This window comes from Watersipora subatra, chromosome 6 (assembly GCF_963576615.1).
Source record: "Watersipora subatra chromosome 6, tzWatSuba1.1, whole genome shotgun sequence".
NCBI classification, from domain to species: domain Eukaryota; kingdom Metazoa; phylum Bryozoa; class Gymnolaemata; order Cheilostomatida; family Watersiporidae; genus Watersipora; species Watersipora subatra.
In genome coordinates, this window is record NC_088713.1 from 54,255,772 (window position 1) to 54,275,208 (window position 19,437).

The following is a 19,437-nucleotide window of genomic DNA, read 5'->3' on the forward strand; positions in this document are numbered from 1 at the left end:
CGGAGTTATGAGCTCCGATGTATAGCGAGAGCGCCACTGGAAATGCTCCAGACACCTTGTCCATAAGCAGCGCAAGACAGTCACCCGACAAGGTTGCTCCAACTTTCGTGCAAATTCGCACAAAACTGCAAATAAATATGCATCTGGAAGCTGAGACATTTTCCTGCAGAATGAGATTTTTTCCGCCACACAGCTTGCAAAAACTTTGCAGCTAGACATCTATATATACACAGTTACGATTTTTTGCTCTGAATTTTTATGCATTTCTTTAGATTATAGATTTATATGAAAAATTTGCATATAAAGTCTTTACACCGGTTGATGCGAGCTGCAGCAAAAGATTAACTGGTTGTGTGCAAGAAGAATTAAGTGGTGAGCCTATAATCACACATTTGGTGAAGCAGCAAAAGACAGGAAGCAACATTTATTATGAGCGGAAACAGCAAATCATGGACTGCTAGATTGCAAAACAATATGGAAACCGAACTCTTTGATTAGACTGCTGCTCTAAAGATGGCAGTTTGCATCAAATACAGCACACCAATGCACAACTAATACAATAGATTAGCGAATGTATGTACAAAAGCTAGCAATACAAAGCAGTGAAGCATTTGCAGAAACTAAATAAAATATCATTTGTAAATAAATTTAGTTAGCATGGTAAGGATCAAAACATGACTCGCACAAAGATATTCCTTGAGTGACTCCGCTGCCAGTGCATTCAGCTTTCTCATCGACGATGTATACCGACAACTGGTGCACATAGCCAGAGACAGCAATGGAAAGCAAATAACATGATTCCAAATTTAGATCTTTTAGATGGAATATGCTGTCTGAAGTTGAGCCAGCCTTTCCATGCCAGCAAGCTTTCATCTACAAATTTAAATTCATCAGATAAAAAAACAGGATAGAACCACTCGCATGTCATGGCAAAAACATTGTTAATTTGAACAATTTATTGCCAGCAGGGTCTTCAAAATTGTCAATAAAGTGTAAACTTGCTTCTAATTTTCTTTCAATTTTTAAACTGATTAAAAATCAGCGTAGATAATAAAGGATTGTGGACCAGTAAGGCAACAGAGTAGGCTTTTTGAAAATACCTATATGCAAAACTAAACAAGCAACTCGCCAAGTTTTTATCACCAACAGGCTCCGAAGCATCGCAATGTTTTTGAAGGCCATATTTATTCGTTTCGTTAAATATAACATTTATCATGGCCGATGTTTAAAAAGCTTTGAATAATAAAAACACTTACCTGTTTAAGAATTCAAACTTATACTCCTGCCAGGCTGTCAGCAAAATGTAATTCTTTTGGTTTTAAATCGGCTCCTCTTTGATATCCGTCAATATTCGCCGTTTCAACGCCGGCCGTTTCAGTCTCACTTTTGCAATCCAATTCATTCTGTTGATTTTCAACATTTTTTTTTCTTTGATTCAACGTCTTCCTCACATATTTCTGGTCTAAAATCCTCTTCTTCACTTTCAAACCAGCCGGTATCTTCCTGTATACGAATCTTTTTAGCAGCGCCTCAAATATCGCGTCTGTTCATGATGATCAGCTTTCCATAAAGAACGTTCTCTTTGCACATGCGTAGAAGGGACTAATTATAGCACCAAAATAATAGTATGTTATTTTTTAAAACCCCTCAAATTATCAATTAAAAATTTTAGGGTCATTTTTAAAATAAACAAATTAATTTAAAAAATACCTATCAAAGACTCAGATCTGACGGGCAATTACGGGTTTGGTACGCTGAGACTGCGCTCTCAGCCCGTCAGATTACGGGAACGGTGTGGAAAAGGTTAAAATGCGCCTAGCACTCTGCGTTATGCAATGTCACTAAAGCTTGCTCTCACGGCTCTAAGTAGTATGTTTAGCAATACTGTTAGTAGCTTACTCAAATTAGTCATTGGCAATGTGCCAGGCTAATGGCAGTGGTAGGTGACTACATTACCTGTCACTGTTTATAAGCTGTTTTAATACCTATACCACGCCCACAATTTGGCTAGTTTTTCATAAATTTTTGTACAGAGTATTTAACTCTGGTAGTTAACTGTAAAGGATGAATGCCAAGGTTATAAAAAGACCATTACTGCAAATGCTTATGGAAACTTTTTATCGATACAATCTGAAGTATATCTGAAGTTTATTACACAAATAGACCAAAAGTACTAAAAATTTTAATATGGCTTTTCATATTATCTTAAGTTTTCTTTACACTGTAGTTCAGCTGGTTTCTATCCACCTGTGGGACGCGCTGGTTAGGTGCCACCTGCTGAGCTTGTCATGTCACCAAAGCTGAGAGATGTATTCATGTTACTATCAGCAAATACCTGCTTTCACTCGCCATGATTCCTAGACACCACACCAGGCAAGGCATATGCTCCCTCCTCCACCTGATAGTACAGTACGGGCTCCTACAACATAGATAATCTGTTCTAGTAGCGTTCACATTACTGGAACAGATTATTATATTGTACCAGTTGTACTGCATTTATAATGCATACTGCCCAGTAGTAACAGTACACAAAGCAATATACTGCATGGTTGTGGCATGCTGACTACTGTTTTGCACTGTTGATAGAACTGTATAGATATCCATACAGAGAATTTACTGCAACTGTAATGCATTTTACATATGGACAGCAGTGAGTATTTATCAATGCACAGTAGTAATTTTTATAATAGTCAGTTATAAGTTTTTCATAAATTTTTAAAAGGTATTATTGTATAATTTTTTCGTAACTTCATTACCTATCTTCCTATTCAATTCAGCACCCACATATAATCTATATTTCTAATAAAGTAAGACATCTTAGTTCCCGGGTACACTTATGTGTAAATGGCTGATGTCTGTTAGGAGTCAGTGTATTGAATTCTGTCTCTGACTACATATTTGTTCTGATGGTAATAAGTTCTCATCAGGTAAATACGTATACAGACTCAGTACCACTAACACACCTTCAATCTCAACATACAGACCCGTCTCTCAACCTGTACCGATGCTCGTAGGCTATTATTCCTTTAATCTACTTGCTGAGTGATTTGTATCAGTAGGACATTTTTGTTCATGCAATAATGCTTCATCGATGAAGGCTAGAGTTGTTATCCTGGGATATGATAAGTTCTGTCTATTGTTTTATTATACACATGCAATGCCTGTATGCTGCATTAGAAAGTCTCTGCTTTCAACCCTTTTTGTCTACCAATGTCATCCAGGTTCATTTGAGATTTACCTTTAACAGAGGCCCATAACAGTTGTCTAGACTTTCCATATGATGGCTCTGGCTGGCTGCAGATCAAGTATACTTGGACTATGGTTCTTGGGCTGCCAGGTGTTTCTAAAGACCATAACATGAGGTGTGTAAGATTGGAAGGCGTACCCTCTTTTACTTACATGTTGCTGTACTTGCTCTGAACCAAAGATAACATATGGTATATTCGTATGCATATAAAGGCTTAGGTAGACACCCCATAGTCAGGGTTTATCATTATCAAGTACCATCACAATTCATCTGGCACTTTGCCATGCAAGTTTATTTTTAGAGTTTCCCCTTGCTGTCGTCGAATTAATTTTAAATAAAAGGCTGTTATGTTTTATTAATTTGCTCATAACTCGAAAATTGTCAGTTTTATTTTAAATTACTGTTCATGAGAAGGTTTCAGTAGAAAATTATCTACCAAATAATAAGAATAATGATTAGATTTCTATTAAACATACATGAAATATTTAGGGATGCAGTTGGTTGTAACTAGGTTTTAGGGCTGCAACTTGGAGAAGCCATGTTTACTATTTGCCACAATCCCTTTTTAAACTACAAATATTTTTGACTTTTTATAAAACTTTGCGGTGATTACAATTGAGATAAGTAAGCATTTTATTGGTCTAACATGTGCTTGACGAAAGGTCGAGCTTGTTTGACTGATTCTGATTAAACCAATTTAAAAATATGCTGAGACAAGAGAAATTATTATCACTTTCTTGAATTATTTGTTCTTATTTAAACTTTGAATATATTGATCGCAACGAGTAAAAGTTATGTCGTTTTAATATATTTTGTGCAAAATAGTTTTTTGCTCGACTCATTCTGATGTTTTGATGAGTATAAAAACTGATATGAAAAAATGCTAACTCAAGCAACATGACTGCTGTACTGCCCGTGGGAGAACACAAATATAGGCGACATAAATGTCACTACGCCCTTTAAAAGGTTAATCCTGCCAAATCTAATTCTAGCTGAGGTCAATCTCATTCAGTTATTGCAATGATATAATCCACCAGGATAAGCAACGATTATCATATGGGATGGGTTACAGATGCATAAACCCAACTAATGATATATTCAAGCAAGTAACAACTGTTCCATTATATTAAAATTTATATTACACATGCATAACTGCATATGGAAAATCTTAGCACATCAAGTATTTCGATAAAAACAACACATAGGTATGCTGCCAAAACAAAAAACTGTTTTCAAGATTTAAGTGATAATAGCCCATGAATGTATGATACGTATGATATAGTATCTGTAAAAGATGGAATGAACTACTGCAACAACTAAACGGAAATTAAAAAAGTTGTAATAGAGGATAATCAAAATAATGCAAACAAGGAAATGCAGGAAATAGTGTAATCAGATGATTAAACTTATACATACACGTTACAGAAACTGTGTGAAAGGAGATTTGTATAGCACTGGATATTGAGCCAAGGTGCATCAGAGTTTTTTAGAACTAAACCAGATTAGGAATAACAGCACAACAACAGCTGCAGATGAATATTACACTGATTACATTGTTACTGGCCTTTAAAAAGTACTACTTTAGTATTGTATGCCACAAAGATGCACTTGCAGTTTGTGTGTAGGATTTTAGCATAATGATGCTGTCGGAGATCATAAAACGACTGAATCAGGTTTTTCATCAATGATGCAGTGGTTGGATATGCCATATGCCGTATCCGTAAGGTGTTACCCAAAGCATAACACATCACTATAATTATCTTACACTACTGATAAAATACTCCACACAATGGAGTGGAACTGGCTTTGTATTAATACGAAAGTATTGATCTGCAACTATCAGGATCCTGATGACATCGTCTGATGGACGCATCAATCCTCTATTGTTTTCTAGCCTGAGTAGAGTATAGAGATGTCAGTACTGGATACTTGATTTGGTGGTAACCAGCAACTGACGGCCAATGTCACGACAGCACCTTAGTTAGCTTTTGCACAATGTAGCCAGCTATATAGACTATACTGTTACCTATAACAAAAATTTGACATCTGAAATCATTGAGTTCCACAAACTGATCAACTTCAGGAGTAGCCTGTATGATGAGAATAGCGTTTTGAGCAGCAACATTACCTGTCTTACTAGCATCTGATTCTGCACCACATTTGCTGATATGCTTGCGAAGGTAGCCTTACACTGAGTAACAGTAGGATTATTATTCCAACCACCTAAGCAAAATCATCTATTATAACAATTACATAAAATCCACAAGAACGAATGTCTTATTCACATAAACATAGTACCCTTAATATACAACAATACAACTAACAAAATATGCGAAAATAAAACAGCTCAAAATGCTACCATATCGCTATGCAAAACGAATATGTGGTAATTTTTACTGGAAGTCATTCATAAGCCATCTTAGGCATAAAGCTTCAAGGTTGACTTGTAACAAAATTCACATGACCGTTATTTGATATGAAAAGATTCACCATGTCTTACTCTGTTGTGCTGTTGGTGCAAAATATGTGGAAAGGTGATTACAAGCTCTTAAAAGCTCAAAAACGAACAGAAAGTCGAAGCCACACGAGACCGCCGTAGTTTGGATTCCCTTTCCAAAACGGCTCAAATGTGATGTAGTTGTGAGAGATGGATTCTGTTTACACTTTTTGGCAACCCTATTCATCAAAATTATTTCACAAATATACTTCACGCACTCAATAAAACTATGTCTACTGTTTTTATGCGTCTGTTTTATTGTCATTAGAATGCTGTCGATTTTAGCAGTGATATCTTATAACTTACCGTAAAAATTTGTTTAATTTTTTAGCCTTAGCTCGAAGGAATACTTATCATTGTCTAATAATCATGATGAGCCTGTTGGTCACTTGTGATAATCGAAAAGTGCTGCAGAAATTATTTGCGAAGTATTGAGTCACATGATCAAATTACGACTTGCCGATTAGACCAGGCCGAAAAAAACTGTAAAGTAGCCAGGATCTATATTTGATACAGGGTCTTCGGTAACACCTGAAGTGTTTGTCATAAACTAGTGCTAAGATAAGTTTTATATTGAGCTCTGTATTGGCCTTTCAATTCACGTGAGAACATACGTGACAATACAATAACCAAATTTCGTGGCTATATCAGAAAAATAAATAGATTCCAATCTATGGCGGCTTTTCATTTTTGAGCTTTTAATAGCTTGTAATCACATTCCCACATATTTTGCACTTACAACACAACATAGTAAGACATGGTGAATCTTTTGATACTAAATAACTGTAATGTGAAATTTGTTGCAAGTCAACCTTTAAAGGTTGACTTGCAACAAAATTCAATTTTGTTGCAAGTTCACTTTTATTTCAATGCTTGTGTGGCTCATGTCAAGGCATGTCAGCATGTGAAGTTACAGAATAACCAGATCTCTGCACATGTGCAAGTGTGGCTAGTTTTTTGAGTTTACCGAAACTGGCTACACACAGAATAAATGCTATCATATTTGCAGTGTTACCAAAATGCGGAAAGCCAATCTCAAATATAAAATATATTTATCAGCAATAGCGTGGGCGAAATTTTGAAAAAATTTACTAGAAAAAACAAGTTTAGGCCAATGTTTTCAATTTTTCCTTTTATCCATATGAAAAGGAAGATAAAACAGCGATATTGCTTTGCGAATTATGAGTGAAAAGAAAATTTAGTTCTTGTTAATTCATGCAAAATGATAGCCTGATATCGTAAATTTATAGTGGCAAACCTTTGATAGTATCTGTTAACTCTGTGATCTGTGGTTAATGTTTTTGTATAGGGTACTATAAGGTGAGCTGTTACATATCTCTCTAAGGTACACAGGGGTCCGCCAGGACATCTAAAACCTTCCAATGTGTAATCATGTATCCTGATCACCATGTAATTAGTATGCTTGCAATTCTTATATTCTAATTTTTAGTAAATTTTTTTAGTAAATATAATAATAGCTTGTACATTAAAGACAACTACATTTATTTCATATAGAAATTGTACAGAGTCTAGCCTGCCTATAGCAGCGCTCTTTTGTTTCTAGGGTGTTTCCAATGTAAATGGCAAGCTGTGTCATTGTCATGGATGTCATTGTCGTAGAAACTCATGCTATATTACCTAACTTGGATAAAAACTAAATGGAATGGTGCGTTAGGAATACGGAGAGGAGCTTATAGAATGTTTGTTAGGAATTTTAATCAATTTCTTGCAGAAGTTTTGAAGAGATGACTTGAAATTAACTTATTATAACAAAAATATTTTACCAGAGTTGGTAATTGTTTAGCAGTAAATTAGAGTGCATTTGGTAATAATAGCAGCTGTCTGCTCTTGGCTTGCTATATTGTACTTTGTGCAAGCGTGAAGACAACTCCTAACATGGAAATATCAATAATAGTTTGTGATAAAACTTACTAAAACTTTGTACGAGTTCATATTTAAGTACCAGTCTTGTTACTTGAATTAATCAGTTCAGATGTTATAAAGTTTAGCATCATCATATTACATAATTTAGCTGGTTTTTACTATAGCAAGATCTTCATCTGTCTGTCTGCCCGAAGCCACAGAAAGAGAGTGCGAAAAAGATTATACTACACGAGATTTTAACTTCCAACATTTAGTTTACACACAATCATCTAGACTAAACATTCACCTTTCAGAATCATAGAATACTTACAACATACTTATTCTTTTGGCTTCATCAGCACACCTGATTATCTTTCATGGCACACTGGAAGGCCAGGGAGTTGGTTTTTACTATAATAAGACCCATGTCCATACTTTGAAGTCATGTTTTGAGGTTGCGCAGCAGATTGCTTGGTTCAAAAATCAAACCAGTCACATCTGGCATATACACCTGGCATACTCCTATCTGCCCCAATCATTCTCGTACCATAGTTTTATAATTACTAGTATCCGTGGATTCTGGCGTGCCTTGAGTGATCAGCAGGCGTAATAACTAAATGTACAGTTATTCTGGAATGCTAGTTAGTTGATGATTGGTTCAGTTGTTAGTGTCAATCTTCTATGATAAATGTTGCTCATTTGTATCCAGCACAATTATATGTTTTCCTAACTTCAAGCAGGGCTCCAACCTCTAACCATTAGCTTTGGTTAGAGGTTGGAGCTGAAGCTACTGCATCTGCAAAAGATGGTTTGGTGCAGAATATAATGAGAGCGAGATTTTTCAGGAAGTGTTTTAAATCAGATACAAAAACACTTCGAATAACCTGTATTCGAGGCGATTTTGTATCCTCACTTTGTACAAAAACTGAGATGGGTTGATATAGCCTATCATACAACTGACAAGGATTCCTTCAAGTTTAGTAAATAGCTTAGGCAAATCCCTTTGATAGAGAAGTTAGCTTCTCTTGCAGTAGTTTTTTCTCATCCCAACAATGGTTGTCATAGAATATTTTGTATTTATTGATATAGGGTATGATTTTGCTTATACAAATAAAGTAATTTTTTGCCGGTAAAATTTGTGACTGGAGAAATAACTTCACGGTTGCTGACAATGAGCTTCTTGATGCGTATTTAGAACAGCGGGCCGGAGGAAAGGATACCCCTTTCCGATATGAACAATTTTGTTTTTAAAATGCAACTGAACAACGCATAATGAGGTGTCATGTTTTAAATATTTTACTAGAATCTGCTAATCACTAACTCTGCACTAGACAAGGAATTGTGAATAGGCTTTGCTTATAAAGTGTATTTATGCACTAACTGGTATTTCTTTGCAGTAATTAATCCGTACTAAAGCAATTGTTGTTAACTGGGTCTAGCTTTTTGCTCAAGGCTTGTGTTGAAATTGAAATATATTGATAGTTGTCTAGGGAACTGTTTTTAAAATTTTTAGAACTTTTTGCACATTATAATCAAATTTTTTTTCAAGATTTGACCAGTATTGTTATTTATCTAAATGTGCTGCCTGTGTGACATTTGCTGCCTGTGTAACCTAATTACTTTATTTAAATAAACTAACATATTGTCTTGTTTACTTTTGATTTCAGAGCCTAAACATTGTGTGAGAATATAAACAGCAAAGTCATCTAATTATGAATTCTCCGCAATTTGTGAAACACTCAAAATTCGATTAACAGTGTAAAGAGAAAACTGTATAAAAAGTTAGAGAAAGCTATTCAGCATGAATCTAATGAATAATAATTGCTGAGAAATTTTTCAAGTTCCAATCAGTATCCTCGATGATACAGTGGACACCTTTATGATTATTATGGTTAATGGTACAGTAGATGCCCTAATGGTCTGTCTCATCAATGATCCAGCAGACACCCTTTTGGTTTGTCTCATCAATTATACAGTAGACACTCATATGGCTGGTCTGATCAAATATACAGTAGTCGACCCTTTGGTTGGTCTGATCAATGATACAATAGATGGTTTTATGGTTTTTCCATCAATGATACAGCAAACACCCATATGGTTGGTCTCTCCAAGGGTACAATATACACTACTAAGGTTGATCTTTCCAATGGTACAGAAAACACTAATATGGTCAATCTCATCAAGGATACAGTAGAAGCCCTTTCGGTAGAGGCCAACAGTATTTTTCTAATATTTGAGATAGTTTTGGAAATTTGAGGTAATCTGAAAACCCAAAAATTCCAAGATTAAAATTTACAAAAATTGATCGCTATTTGAAGCTCACAAGAAAAATGTGTGCCAAGAAGGCCTCATTTGTTCCAAAAACTGCCTATTTACATCCAAGCCTATGATAAAATTCAACAGCTATCTAGGGAGGACATGTTGTACTTTCCAGTTTCCACACTACAAATGAATTTCCACTTGCATAGCCCAGTCTTCTCAGAGAAAAGTATCTAAAAAAAGCCAGGCTATATTTGCTGTAACATGTTTTTTTTCGACGAGACATGCTGTCTGATTTCATTTTGTTGATCTTGTGTTAAAATTACAATTTTTTTCAGTAACAAAGTTTTTTAATCCTTTTTAACTAATGATATATTGAATACTTTTTTTTAAAACTGTTGCTTTGGATTCTTTTACAATTATCTTTATTTTATACTTATCAACTGCTCTGTAGACGTTGAGAACTTGACTAGATATTGTGTCCATTTCTCCTTGCTCCATGCTGGTGTATTTTGTTGCTTTTATTATCATTGTGCTCTACCATACCAAAGGCAAATAAATCACCAAATTTGTAAAATGAGCATTTCTAAAACTGAAAATATTTTAAGGGCCTGTGCACTTTAACTCTTTCACGGCCATAGACGCATTTATGATTTATGCTTTTTCTATGATCGAGTGCCGTAGACGCATTTTTGCGACTTTTCCAGCAATTGCTAGTAACTTAATTTTATTATTCGTTGATAACATAATCCATGGTCTTTAGGCCTTTTATGATATTGACAACATTGTCTGAAGATATCTCTATAAAATTAGCCTGAAATAATGAAGCAGTTTAAAATTTTTGTCTGAGAATTTTCTAACCAAAACTAACTTGTTCTGTGTAGGTTCTGTTAAGTACCACATGAGTCAGAAAACAGGTAATTACTTATGTTGATGACATTATAGCCAATTCAGATTTAGATTTTCAGATTATACCGACAATTAAAGCAGTAGCACTGTCTCTGATAGTAGTGAGAGTAATAATTCTATAAGAGTATGGAACATTGTGGAGGACCGTTTTAACTTTGTAGAGATCGTAGATTCACATAGCTTTATCATCGCACAAATTATAGACAAATTGAATTTTTTGTATAGCATTTTATAAGAGTATGGAACATTGTGGAGGACCGTTTTAACTTCGTAGAGATCGTAGATTCACATAGCTTTATCATCGCACAAATTATAGACAAATTGAATTTTTTGTATAGCAGTGTTGGTTAAAATGATGGAAAATCAAAATATAAAACTAAAATGTTCTAGATGAAGTTTGAAGTTGAAAAAAAATTGTATACACATCATGACACAATATCAATTCTCTGTAAAATGGCTGGCAGTAGGCCGATAGCCAAATTTGTACATGATTGGCAGTAAAAGGGTTAATACATGATGGAGAATAGAAATTGGTTTCTCTATGAAACTCACATGTTTGCAATCTGCTACCTTGACATGCATACTCAAACTTTCTAGCAACACAGCTGTATATGCCTATAATGAGTTTTAAACAGCCTGTTGAAAGTTTCAACAATTGTCAGCCTGTGATGTAGGGACAAAATCAGTCTGCAGTTCCTTAAAAATCTGCCCATACACCAAAATATATTAATTGCTGTCCTATGCAATTCATTTTTTGAAATATATTTTTTTGTATTACATTTGTTTATTCTTTCAGTTTGTTCATCTTGTCATGTAGATTTTGTTTATAAATTTACTCATTAGAAGTGCATCATTTGTAGGTTTATCGTCTTTTTGCTGTACCAAAGAGGTAAGTTGTTTAGAGAAATTTGCAGGTTAGATGTAAAATTTCAGAATTTGAATTAATAAAAAAAATTGAAAAATTTGTTTATTGCTCTGGACGCTCGATATTCTAGGGATATGGTTTCCACTTTGGGTGTTAGAGGTCTTGGGTTTTGATTGTTGTTAAGCTAAATAACCTTTTTAGGTAGACATGAAAGGGTGTATTAATATGAGAATTGTTGTTACCTTGTCAGCTAGACTTTCATTACATCATTCATGGCATGATAGTCTGTGGTATTATTCCCGGTTTGGGTGCTAAAAGTCCTGGGTTCAAATCCTAGTCAGTCTAGCCATGTTTTATTAAGATTCGTTGCTGCAATAAATTAAACAATTAATCATTTCAATATAACTATCTTTATTTAGCTACTAAATATTCTATTAATAAAACATAATAAATTATTTACACGTTGAATTTCTGATTCGAATTGAAGCCAGTCAGAGTGAAAAATACTCTGTCAACAAGTTTCTCAGTATCGCATACTTTCAAAGGAAACCCGCAACCCACTTCCTTCGAAAAAAGCGTCTCAAAAATTTAAAATGTAAGTTAGATGTAACGTGTTTATTTTGATCTTACCCGCTGTCTGATGTCACTGTTTTGCTTCTGAGTTAAAATTATAACCTTTTGCACTAACTAATACATGTTCTCATGGTAAACTTGAACTCGATCAGGGCAGATATTACACCAATTATACCTTGTTACTACCCTTTTGAAACAATTTTTTTAGAATCTTTAAAATCATACGCAATTATGACTTATCAACTGCACAATAGGCAATGAGAACTGAACCAGGCAGTGTGTCTATATCTCCTTGCCAATAAACACAGCTGCATAAGCCTAAAATAAATTTAAACAGTTATCCTATAGATGCCACAGTATACTTTCCTGTTTCATGCGCTATGACTGAATGACCCCTTGCATGATAAACTTGTGATGATAGGCAGCTATTATCATCTGCAGGTTAGTGCTCTGTTTTCAGCTTTAGTCGGAATCTAAGTATCTATTACCCATTCCACCGCCATCTATGGACATATTTAGCTTTTGGACTTTTGCCAGCCATTTTACTGAAACTCCCATTTTGTTGCATGATGTATACATTTTTTTCCATTTGAGAGCCTATGTAGAACATTTTGTTAAATATTTTAAGATGTCATTGTGTTAACAAATAAAGATTTGCTAAACACTTCATGTTTCTATATTATGTGCTTTGTTAAAGCTCTTTGAAGCTACGACTGCTACAAAGCTATTGTGATTCTCTGCAATTTTCCTTGTTCTTACAAAACTATTACTTTCACCAACATCAGAGTTAGTGCTGCCACTTTCATTATCGAAAGATTTAATTAAATATTAATCAGCTATAATGTTGTCAACAAAGGCTATTCTGTTTTTAACGCAGGAGGTGCTTGTGGAAGCCATATTACCACTGAATAGTTGGATCATTCGAAAAAAATGTTTTTTTTTCACTGGAAGTTTATTGATCAAAGATTATAATTTGCTTGGCTCATGAAGGCTAATTTGTTAAAGAATTATTCGATAACACTTTCAACAGTTTGAAAATGCTAATGATCATTGGTAATGTTGTCACAAATTCATAATATTCAGTTACTACGCAACAACAGCAAATTTTTCAAACATGCTTCCGTAGCAGTCGATCTTAAATTTCGCCTAAACACACATAGAGCAGTAAAAATTTAACTAATATTTTGGTCTGTAAAAATAATGATTAATAGTTGTCAGTTTTAGTAAGATACGTAGGCTAAAATGTATGAATCGGAGTTGTTTACTCTTTTGGTTTTTTACTACGGATAGCTTTTTAGTTAATTCAATTTTTGTAAAGCTTGTTTACAAAAATTGTAAACGAACTTGACAAGCTTGTCAAGCTTTGTCAAGTTCATGTACAGCAGTACTTGAACATAACCTGAACTTGAACTCTTTTGTTACATAATTCAGTGCTTGAAGGTTTAGGGGTATTATTCTCACTTTGGATGCGAGAGGTCCCTGGGTTCAAATCTTGGTCAAGCCCAATAACATTTCAAGAACTGTTGGAAAGTGTTTTTTTGAGAAACACCCTCAAGAAGATAGCTATTTTGTACATAATTTGTAGGTTGATGGCCTAGGGTTGTGATACTTGTTTGAATGCTAGTGATTTCAGTTTTGACTCCCGGTCCAGCTTAAAGATTTTTTGAATATCTTCAGGAAAGAAAAATTTAGATCGACTTTTTAAAAGGTTGCTATTTTAACCTCGTCATCCATATTGAAGTCTGTTTCTCTCAGAAACTCCCTAATCGACCCAAACTGATAGATGTCAGATAATGCAAGATCGGGACTTGAAGGAGGATGTGATAGCAAATGCTGATATTGTTGATTGTTTCTATTGTTTTGGCAGGTTTAATAAGACTTCTATTGTTGTAGCTTTAATGTTTTTGAATGTGCTTTAATGTTATCTTTTGAAATTGTAAAAGTTTATGCAATATCTACCGCGAAGTCTGTACGTAATTACTGCAGGTCAAAATCGATCCAGTTTTTCTTTAGCTTTGTGAAAAAAATTATAGTTGTAAATAGGGTGGTGCTTTCAACTTATTTCTACACTTTGACAATTTCAGTCTCCATCAAGTCATCATTACATTGAATCTTAGTAACTACTCTGTGTAATAGCGTGTTTGGGTCAACAGGCCTCTAATATATCTGTTTTACCTATTGCACATATTATTCTCATATACAAATTATAATGGTTACAACAACGGTTCAAAACGTAACGAAAAAAGGGCCAACACCTAAAGTTTGGAAGCATAAAGTTTTTCTCATCATCACGCGAAAAACAATTTGTTTCCTTTCTTACGTTTAGCAATATTTTCCCAAAGACAAGTTTTTTGTGTGTAGTTACAATGAAAAGAACAGACATCAGGTAACTACATGTATTTAACATAGTAAAACTACTAACTTTAAATTGTTAAAAAGAAAACAAACTGAAGTGTGTTGAGCTGTATTTCTATACTTGTGCAGTGAGAATGGTTTTTCGTTATTCAATAGGTTTGTTTAAAATTTAATAGTGGCTCAGGTCTAATGAACTTTACCTAGTTTCTGGTATTCTAGAGGTTTGCCGGTTAGTGCACATTTAAAAGTAAAAACTGCATTTTTTTGTTATTTTCAACAAAAGTGTTAAACGCAACATAAAAATGTCGATGAAACTTGGGGTGTGGATTAAAACCAGTACCCTATGCATTAAGGATTTCCCATTTTTGAGCCATGATGCTACGCGGGCCTTTTATAGCATTTCCATTATTGCTGGAATATTATCTATTGAGAAACAGGTAATACTATAACCATTGCACTGATGTATTGAACAGATTGTGCATGTTTTTATGACTTTTTATGAAAAAAGAGCATGCAATATTACTCTAGACATGATGTATATATATATATTTATATATATTTTTATATATATAGTTATATAGTAATATTGGATGCTCTTTTCCCAACTATTTACTCGTAGTGGTGGTCAAATAGAGGTAGCGGTCAAATAAAAGCAGCCTTCATTTTGAAGTTTCACGGTATATATATATAATTTTCAGTCATTTTACTGTTTGTATATATTATTGTATATATACAATAATCTTTTTGTGGGTTTTTTTTCGAGCAGGGGTCCACAAAAGACCCAAATACATGCATTCTTTAATGTTTGATTCGGTTGAATACATATTAATCTTTGCTCTTCAGACTATATGATACTGCCTTCTAATAAAAATGGCATAGAGGCTCAAGACAAAAAGTAACGTTACGACTGTTTGCTGCACCATAACTCATAAAATATTTGAAGTATTGCAATTTTATTTAAGTTCTGTTAATCTTTTAACATTTTTCAAACCTTGATGTACAGTATATGCAGTAATTTTTTGTAGTAATTATTTTGGCACGGTATGCTACGCTTTGAAAGAAATCAATTTATTTAATGAATAACCTTTCAACAATAAGCAGGATGAATGCCTTACTATTTTTTTGTGTCAAAAAAATCAAGAGATCATCCCAAAACTACAGAAATTAGAAGACAGCGACTATAAAGTACATTAGGAACTAAGGAAGAAATATGATATAACATGAAACAATATTGAAACTGTCTTGTTTAACTTCACGTTTTGTGTCATCAGTTACCAATCCTCATGTACACAGTTTTAAATGAATACGGAGATTTCCAAGCAAACCAAGCTACTCCAAATGTCGACGGTCGAGCATCCTTGGCATCGTGCCAAACTCCATTTAAATTAGCACTCATGCAAGCGTCATACCACCAGCCACCTAAAAATATGCATGAATTTTTAAGAAACAATTTGATTTTGCTAGACATTCTAAATAATAATGGTCCCCTCTTGTCAGCTGCATCAACTGTATCTAATACCTGGTGAAATCTCTAGTGGTGATCAAGAGGCAAAAATAAACAAGACCCTAAATGATGAAAATAAATTACTCCCTATTACATTGCCCGATACCAAATATAACTTGTCAGCCAACTATTTAACTCAACACCAGAAGGATGATATGGTTAACAATGGATTCAACAACTTTGAGTATTACGCTTCTATCTCTACTAAAAACTGTGCTGATAGCCAGTTGAATAATACCATACTAATAACTGTTTGCGCTGCTATAATATTTCATGTTGCAGGACTAGACATTAAGCTTCAAGTTCATTCTAGTAAATAATCATTAATTTATCTCCCTGATATCTAACCCTGAAAATTATTTTGGATTGCATATGTACATATTTGTGTTATCCAATAATGTGTGTACGAGTAAACTCTACATACATCTTAGAAAAAAAAGTCCCTGTATTTAGAGGTACCTTGATGAAGTTCAAAAATATTCTTTGACATTTAGTAAGATTAAGTACCTAGTTTTACGTTAGTAGGTCATGCATTGAGTCTACATGTAAAAAAAAGATTTAGAAAATCTGTAACAGATCTTGTAGCCAATCACAATGTATGTTTAGGGAAAAACAGAAGTTAGTTAGGTAAAGTACATGAAGCTTCCACAAGTATCTAACTTATTCACATTAGGAACACATATTTTATACCACATCAGACAAAATAATTGTTGCCATAGTTTTACATGAATGAGGCTATCAAGGTCAAAAGTATTGAAAGCTCTGAAGGTCTTTTTAGTGTCGGTTTATTAGGAACAATGTTATGTTCCTCCTTTTTTTGTCAAAAAGTTATATAATTTTGTTATGTTATCTTGGAAACTTGAAGCGCAGCTTCCAGGGTGACCATCATTGTCATAGTCAAAGGTAGAGAAGCCCATTTCATGATGATAAGAGAGAGAATCTCCCGCATCTCCGCTGTAACCACTTACCTAAAATGGAGACATGTAGGTTTGTTTGCAATAACAGATTCATTAAGCATTCTGCTAGTACAAAGTGAAAACTCTACCTACAACGGATTGTAAGCCAAACGACTTTCACAAATGGAAAGCTTTGTCAACACAAAAATTTGTGAAAGGGATAATTACATTACCGCCATTTAAATACTGTTTATTTACAATAAGTACTGGATATAAATAATTCAACTACCCATTTACAGTCCAATAGAAATTATATTCACATTTACTTTATGCAGCATGTCATCATCAATGTGGAATATATAAATACAATAGCTATCTAAAAGAGGAATTTGCCTGTAAGATGTGTAGAATTACAAGTTCAGTTTACTTAATATGTGTAAATGTATTTTTTATTTGAAAAACGGTATATATGAAAGAACAATTTTAAAATATGTATGTCAATCAAAAAGTTGTCAAAAAGAATTTGCAGAGTGACAATCTCAAAGTAAAATATATTTGCTTTTGTGTCATACCTAAGTATAAAAAAACACTGTTTCTAGAGTCCCTACAAGCACAATATGCAGGTAAAATTTTAAAAACCTAAATATTTGTGGTGCATGACCCTTTAGCTATAAAAAAACTACTAAAGACATCAGATGTAAACAAAGTATGTACCTTCACAAAAAACTGTTGTGTATATAAATATGTACATATGTATTTCGTCTTGACAGAAGACGAAAATACATTCACACTACATGCAAAATATTGCTTGTATTTTACAACGACACGGCTTGATCAAAGAAAGACACTACTAGGTGGTATGACAGGACTATGGGTAGCTTTGAGGTGCAGACACTTGTAAATTAGTAGGGACTTGCTTACTGACTTAAATACCCAAAAACTTGATTTGCAGTATTGTGTTATACGAATGCAACGAACAAACTACAGAGAAAACAAATAAAATATTATGCAACATATTTAAGAAAACAACTTGAAAATTACTATTAAAGCAAACAAACAATCATTAAGCTTTCTTGACGTAACTTTAAACATAACATAACAAAATTACAGCTTCAAACCTGCCCGAAAGCTGGGTAATATAATACTGTATGTGCACAAACAAAGCAACCATCCACCTTCCATATCGAAAAATTGAACAGACATTGTGACCAAACGATTAAACACTCATTCAGCCAATGAACAACAATTTAACAGCACAGTGCAACCAAACCAACAAGAACTCCACAAGAGTAGATGCAACAGCAAACTACAATATGGTACCGACATACAAAAATTCATAAAACGTAACAGACAAAAAAAATCACTTGGTACGACCCCGATTCAGCACAAAGCTGCAACCATTATGGGACAAAAATTCTTCAACATAGTTAAAAAATGCTTCTCAAAGAAACACCCACTCCAGGCAAAATTTAATGGACAAAGCTTAAAACTGAGCTACTCAATAATGCCAAACATGAAGGCAATATTTGATGCAAGCAATAATAAAATAACAGAAACCTACACAACAAAGAGAAATAAAATTGAAAAAATTTGCAACTGCAGGCAAAAAAGAAATTGGCCTTTGGAAAAAAAATGCTGAGCTAAGAATTTGATATCCTTCACAACAGCGAATAACCCTACAGACAACCATGCATCAACCTACATGTACACAGGACTTTGCTCAACAGAATTTAAAACAGGATACAGCAATCATAAAGCTTTGTTTACCTACAATAACAAACAGCACCACACATAACTGAGCAAACACATTATGAAGTTGAAAGAAAGCAATTCAACATACGACTTAATATGGAAAATATAGGCTCAATCACAACCATATACAAACAAAACAAAACTATGTAAACTATGTTTACTAGAAAAATACTTCAAATTATGTAGACACCACTTCAGCACATTGAATAAAATAAATGAGTTGTCTTCTAATTGAAGACTTGCTAAGAGTTGTCTTCTTGGTTACACTTGGCACTAAATCACATGATAATAACATCGAGCCCATTTCTAGCATTTGGGCACAGCTTTGCATTTTAGTACAACTGCGCCTGGGGAGTGCAACACAGGAAACAAATTTTTTTTGCGCTTTTACTGAAAATTTACTGTCTTCCTTATAGTTTTCGTTCTATTGTACATATAAATGTATATTATATATATATCTATATATATTTATATATGTGCCAAACATGAAGGAAATAATTATATATACATAAACATAAATATTTATGCACACATATACAAATGTATACACTTGTATGATCTATAAATATTGCAGAATTATTGAAAGTTCACTATGTAAGTTAATTATTTCTACACTAATATGGCGCGCTAATGTGATAATAACTGAAATTCCATAATATATCAGAATATGTAGATACAGATGTATTTAAAAAAACCTACCAAAAGTTGGTAATTGCT

General features: G+C 33.8%; 1 protein-coding gene across 1 annotated transcript in view; it reads right to left on the minus strand.

The window, feature by feature from the left end:
- The window catches only part of LOC137398366 (M protein, serotype 6-like), a 526,470-nt gene that overhangs the window by 371,953 nt on the left and 135,080 nt on the right, over window positions 1-19,437 (minus strand). The gene's annotated exons all lie outside the window — the stretch shown is intronic.